Source organism: Marmota marmota, unplaced genomic scaffold (assembly GCF_001458135.2).
Source record: "Marmota marmota marmota unplaced genomic scaffold, marMar, whole genome shotgun sequence".
Taxonomy (NCBI): Eukaryota; Metazoa; Chordata; class Mammalia; order Rodentia; family Sciuridae; genus Marmota; species Marmota marmota.
The window spans coordinates 21,878,985-21,885,523 of record NW_025999998.1 but is presented as its reverse complement, the minus strand read 5'-3'; the positions used below and the strand labels follow the sequence as shown (position 1 = coordinate 21,885,523).

The 6,539-nt window shown below is 39.8% G+C and overlaps 1 pseudogene; it reads right to left on the bottom strand.

Moving 5' to 3' along the window:
• Window positions 1-1,892: 1,892 nt before the first annotated feature.
• On the bottom strand, window positions 1,893-5,777 carry LOC107148219 (annotated as a pseudogene).
• Window positions 5,778-6,539: the final 762 nt, after the last annotated feature.

The following is a 6,539-nucleotide window of genomic DNA, read 5'->3' as shown; positions in this document are numbered from 1 at the left end:
ATGCTGTTTTTAAGTTGTTTGGGTATAGACTGAGGAGAGGAATAGCTAAGTCAATTGGTGGTTCCATACCAGTTTTCCAAGGAATCTCCATACTGCTTTCCAAATTGGCTGCACCAAATTGCAGTCCCACCGCAATGTATGAGTGTACCTTTTTCCCCACATCTTCACCAACACTTATTGTTGTTTGTCTTCATAATAGCTGCCATCCTGACTGGAGTGAGATGATATCTTAGAGTGGTTTTGATTTGCATTTCTCTGATTGCTAGAGATGATAAGCATTTTTTCATATATTTGTTGATTGATTGTATATCCTCTTCTGAGAAGTGTCTGTTCAGGTCCTTGGCCCATTTGTTGACTGGGTTATTTGTTTTTCTGGTATTTAGCTTTTTGAGTTCTTTATATACCCTAGAGATTATTTCTCTATCTGATGTGTGAGGGGTAAAAATTTGTTCCAAGGATGTAGGCTTTCTGTTCACCTCACAGATTGTTTCTTTTCCTGAGAAGAAACCTTTTAGTTTGATTCCATCCCATTTATTGATTCTTGGTTTTAATTCTTGTATTATAGGAGTCTTATTAAGGAAGTTGTGGCCTAATCCCACCTGATGAAGATTAGGGCCTATTTTTTCTTCTATTAAAGGAAAATCTCTGGTTTAATTCCTAGGTCCTTGATCCATCTTGAGTTAAGTTTTGTGCATGGTGAGAGATAGGGGTTTAATTTAATTTTGTTGCATATGGATTTCCAGTTTTCCCAGCAGCATTTGTTGAAGATGCTATCTTTTCTCCATTGCATGTTTTTGGCACCTTTATCTAATATATGATAACTGTAATTTTGTGGGCTAGTCTCTGTGTCCTCTATTCTGTACCATTGGTCTACCGGCCTGTTTTGGTGCCAATACCATGCTGTTTTTGTTACTATTGCTCTGTAGTATAGTTTAAAGTCTGGTATAGTGATACCACCTGCTTCACTCTTCCTGCTAAGGATTGCGTTAGCTATTCTGGGTCTCTTATTTTTCCAGATGAATTTCATGATTGCTTTTTCTATTTCTATGAGGAATACCATTGGGATTTTGATTGGAATTGCATTAAATCTGTATTGTGCTTTTGGTAGTATGGTCATTTTGATAATATTAATTCTGCCTATCCAAGAGCAAGGTAGATCCTTCCATCTTCTAAGGTTTTCTTTGATTTCTCCCTTTAGGGTTCTGTAGTTTTCATTGTATAGATCTTTCATCTCTTTTGTTAAGTTGATTCCCCAGTATCTTATTTTTTTGAGGATATTGTGAATGGGGTAGTTTTCCTCATTTCCTTCTCAGAGGATTTTTCACTGATAAACAGAAATGCCTTTGATTTATGGGTTTTGCTTTTTATATCCTGCTACTTTGTTAAATTTATTTACTAGTTCTAGAAGTTTTCTATATGACTGATTAGAATATATACATACATACATACATACATATAATAGAACAAGATAAAATACCACACAGCTCAGACTGAAAGGTGAACAAAGAGTGGCTCCAACAAAAATACAACAAACACAAGACACAACATCTCTGTATATAGACATGAAAATTGCCACAGCCCATAGGATAGTAATTGTGGTGATGTCAACAAGAACACTGAACCAAGGCCATGGGGAGGGTCAAGACAGTTCTCCTTGGCTCTACTGCAGGAAATGGGGATGCCAAGTTTGGAAGTTCAGGCCGCTGGGTGTGCTTTTGGTTGGAGAAGAGGCCTCCAGGGAAAGAAGGACAGTGGGAGAGGGTTGGAAGCCCATAAAGCCTCCAGAGCCCCAAATAAGGAAGCTGGCTAAGAGATTTCCCACTCTGCAGAAAGAAGGCCCTTCACTGTACAGTTCACGTCTTTGGGGTCCAGCATGCTTGTATTCATAAAGCCTAAAACCCCATGGCAACCCTGACCACCAGGAAGCTGAGAGTTTGAACCCATAGGATGAGAGGTGCCTGGGAGAGGCTGCTGAGCAAGGGCTTCCCTCTGGGAGTCCCTGCAGGGATGGAGTCTTACACCCAGCCGCTGGCACAGTGGCAAAGCCCGACTGTCTGTGAGGGGCTCTTGTCCTCAGGGTCCTGGGTCAGCAGCTCCTGCAACTCCTCAAACAGGTGAATATTTAGTAGGAATGAGGTCTTGGCCTCTTTGATGACCCTCTGCCTGACCTCAGGGGTCTTCTCCAGAGTGTTCATTCGCCAGAACTTGACCTGGTTGAACGTGGTGGTGCTGGCATGTTGGGCACGGTGAAGAAAGCCAGGCCCCCGAATGAGCTGGGCAGGTCCAGGGCCTTCTGAGAAATCTTCTTGAGGAACTGGCCCCCAGACAGGTGGCTCAGGTGGGTCACCAGCAGCTTGGGTTCTTTGCCCTTACCCTATTTAAGTTGCCTCTCATACAGCTGCATGGCTGAAGCATAGGGGCTGGCCTTCTGCCAGTGTGGCACACACTAGAAGGTCATGTACTGCTCCTGGGCTATCTTGCCAAGCAGCTCCTCTGGGAAGTAGAGGGGGGTGTAGATGGGGTTATCATTGTTGCTCTCAATCTCCTCCTTCAGGGCCACATAGACTTGGTACAGGATGCCATCACCAGCTTGAAGTCCTTTCAGGTCACCTGGAAGTTCCTCATATACTCAGCATTCTGTGCCTGGGTGTGCACCTCCTTAGTGACCCCCTTGGAGGCCTCAAACAGATCCAGAGCCATGCTGTTACTCTATGGGCCATCCCTGGCCCGGGCTGGGCTGGTGCTGGTGCCTCTGGCTGCATTGGAGGATCAGGCAGCGGCGCCTAGGAACCTCCTTCATCTCTTGGTTTGCGTCTGTGGTTTCGTGTTCCCACTTTCCCTTCTTGGTTCTTTTCCTGGTTTTTACACTGGTCTACCTTATCCTAATCATTTACTCTTTTCCCTTCTTGTCTCCTTGATCTTCTCTTTTCTCCCCCTGCCCTTTCCCCCGCTTGCTCCTCACTGCTTTCCTTTCTCTTCAGCTCAGTTTCAACCCTTATTTTTCATGTGACCTTGCACGCCAGGGTGTGCTCAGTTATGAGCTTGTCTCTCCAACCAATCCCAGAACTCTTTGATCTCAGAGTAACCTGACCAACCCTGGCATTTCTTTGAACTCAGTGCCTTTGGCTTTTCTCAATAGCTCTTCCTAACTGCTGCCTGCAATTTTTGTGTTTCCGAGAATTCCATTTGTTCAAAGGTGCCAGTTGTATGTGTGCCAAATATTTGAGGTTTTGTTAAGAGACCATAAATTTGGACACTTTAAACAGGAAATTTTAACCATGCCCCACTACTTAAATGATTCTTAATAATTCAAGTCTTAAAGTTAAGTAAATAATACTGTTATAGGAAAATAATTAATAAGAAACAGCAGCAAATATGAAATAGAAGCTTATATTGCTTCTCATCACAAAATAAAAATAATATTTCTTATCTGCACAGAAATTCCATTGCAACACCATTTCTCAAACTGTTATGGAAGCAGTTCAATAATTTTATAAAATCCATCTGTACTAGTTTCATGTGTTTATTTAAATTACTATTATAACTAGGATGAAGAAGTGATGGCATAAAAGACATTAGAAAATTATAATATGCAAAAAGTATAGAAAAATATAATAAGTCCTAAGAAGGAATATTGAAATAATTAATAACAATTAGTAATTGAATCACTTAAAAACTTAATGATAGATTTGCAAAGCAGGTTAGTTAATATTATCTATCTGCAAAGTAGACATAATATAGCTCAATCATTTTCTTTTCTCTATTTCTTTCACACATACACATGATTATCCTTAAAAAGCAATTATCAGGAGTTGACCTAAAGATTTTATCTGCATAGGGATAAAAATAATCTGATTGAGCTTCCTCAACAATTTGATGTGATTATCATTTTTTACTGCATTGTTATCACACTGATTGTAGATAAGAAAGCCAGTTGGTTGATTCTTTATGAAAAGTGGCTCGCCATCCTGGGGGATAAATAAAAAGAGGAACAGAAGTGAACCACACTTTTACTGTGTGTGAAAAATTCCCCTAATTGTTCATTTAGGAAGAAAAGAGGGAGGGAGGGAAGAAGGGAGGGAGAGAGAGAGGAGAAAAACAAGAAAAAGAAAGACATTCTTCACTCTTTTATTGAAAGTTGAAACTTAAGATACTCTAAAAATTTCTGGGCACAGTGTCTCAGGCCTGTAATCCCAGCAGCTCTGGAGGCTGAGACAGGAGGATTGAGAGCTCAAAGCCAGCCTCAGCAATGGCAAGGCACTAAGAAGGCAAGGCACCAAGCAACTCAGTGAGACCCTGTCTCTAAATAAAATACAAAAATAGGGCTGGGGATGTGGCTCAGTGGCAGAGTGCTCCTGAGTTCAATTCCTGGTACAAACAACAACAACAACAACAACAACAACAAAACACAAAACAAACAAACAAAAAACTCTAAAAATTGTACTAACTTTGATGCTTGAGACCTGGACTTTGCTGCCCCTAGGGGATGATGAAGAAGAGGTGTGCTCTTTATGAGTCAATACCTTTGGGATTATTTGGAGAAGATGCTAATTGTCCTTTACAAATCACTGTATCCTTGGCATAGTCTAGGACCTGAGAATCCATGTGTTAGAAAGGAATCCTCTTAGAGCTTTTGTTTCCTTGTAAAACTTAACTTCCCTTAAAATGGGAATCACTTTTGGTGTTTCAAACACTTAAAACAAGGGCTTAATGACCCCATAGAAGAGTGAGCTACCAAATTAACAAAGATTGAATAAGTAAATGCTAAAAAACATTAGAAAAAAAACTTCATGTTTATTTTTTTTGTTTGTTTCTTACCATTTTGACCAAAGGCTAGACCTGCTGAATCTATATCAAATGTGCTGAGATATTGCTTTATGTGTATGGGTGTAAACTTAATTTTACTCTATAGATAGCACTTGAATCTTTACTATGTGCAAGCTATCATTCTAGGCTTTGAAGAAATCAAGCACACAAATTCACACATTGAATTATGAATTTTAAAAAATTAATTGCATATATTAACAAATATTCATTTATCTTACCTTCTTTCAGCAAGTAGCTATAAAATTCTTAATATATGCTCATGAATGTTCTGCTGCTAGGAATATTGAGGTCAACTGAAGGAAAACTTCTTTCACAGAGTTTATTTTCTCTAGAGAGTGAGAAAGATATACAAAAATTAATTATATAATAGTAGAAAGTATTGGGAGATGAGATGAAGGAATAACTAAGGGAAAGTGGGTTTCAGAGGCAGACTGAATGAAGAATCAGCCAACCATACACAAATTCAAATAAAGAACATTTCAACCAGAGTTAAAAAGCTCAATGTCAAGATAGATTCTAGCATGTTCAAGTAAGAGCCTCCCAGGCTGTGAGGCTTCATCAGAGTGAATGGTGAGAATGTGAGTTAAAAGTGGTGACGTAGGCCACAGCCAAGCAATGAAGAGGGGCAAGCCTTGTGTTATGAAGTTTGGATTTTTTGGGAAGAGGAATCTCTATTGAGGTTTTAAGGAGAAAAGTGAAAGGATAAAATATACAGTTTCAATTTTTTTTCCTACCTAAAAAACAACTCTGTGTAAACTCTGTATGTTTGGTTTGTTTTGGTTTGTACTGGGGATTGAACCCAGGGACACTATATCTCAGCTACATCCCCATTGCTTTTAATTTTTTTATTTTGATGCAGGGTCTTGCTGAATTGTTGAGGCTGGCCATGAATTTGTGGTCTTCCTGCCTTAGCTTCTCAAGTGACTGGGATTACAGTTATGTACCTCCATGCCTGCTTGTACTCCAATTATTTTGAGATACTGTTTATCAAAAGAAATTTCCTAAAAGAAATGGCCAAGTTAACTCCTATTAAAGATGTAGGAAGCCATAACAGAACTTCCCTCCCATCTTAACAACAAGGAAAAGACAGATAATCTAGAAAAGCTTACCTTTCCCAAATGCATCAGAGACTTGAGGCTATGACAGTGAAGCAAACTGAGTTCTGAGTGACAAGCAAGTCCAAGGAGAGTCGGGAGAGATGGACTATTTACCCTTTAGCAGAGCCTGGGAGAAAGAGACAAGTGCCACACAAGTGGGTAATAAATGATCAGTTAAAATTTTAATAAAATATAAAAGATTAAGGAGGGCTAGCACATTAGTTTGAAATAACTGAGAGTGCCACACATAATGGGAGTTCTCACTTAATTAAAGAATCTTCTCCATGGCTGCCATTGAATTGTCCTAAGAAGGATGTGTGTGAGTTAGAAGACTTGAGTCTCTTCACTAGCAAACACTAAGGGACCAGTTTACAACAGGAATTCCGCAGGCCTTATATTTATGAGAAGTGAAAACCTAATCCATTGAGCAAACCCTCCTGCTCCTAGGGCTTCTAGGAAATAGTTCATTTAAAACCACTGGAGGAAGGGAAGGAAACCTTCCTTTTTGCTAGAGTAAGGAGCCAAGGAGACACTGCTTCTGAAGGCAGGGTAGAAATAAAAGGAGAAAGTCCAGGAGATGCTGTAGGGCTCAGAATCCTGACTAATAACCTAGCA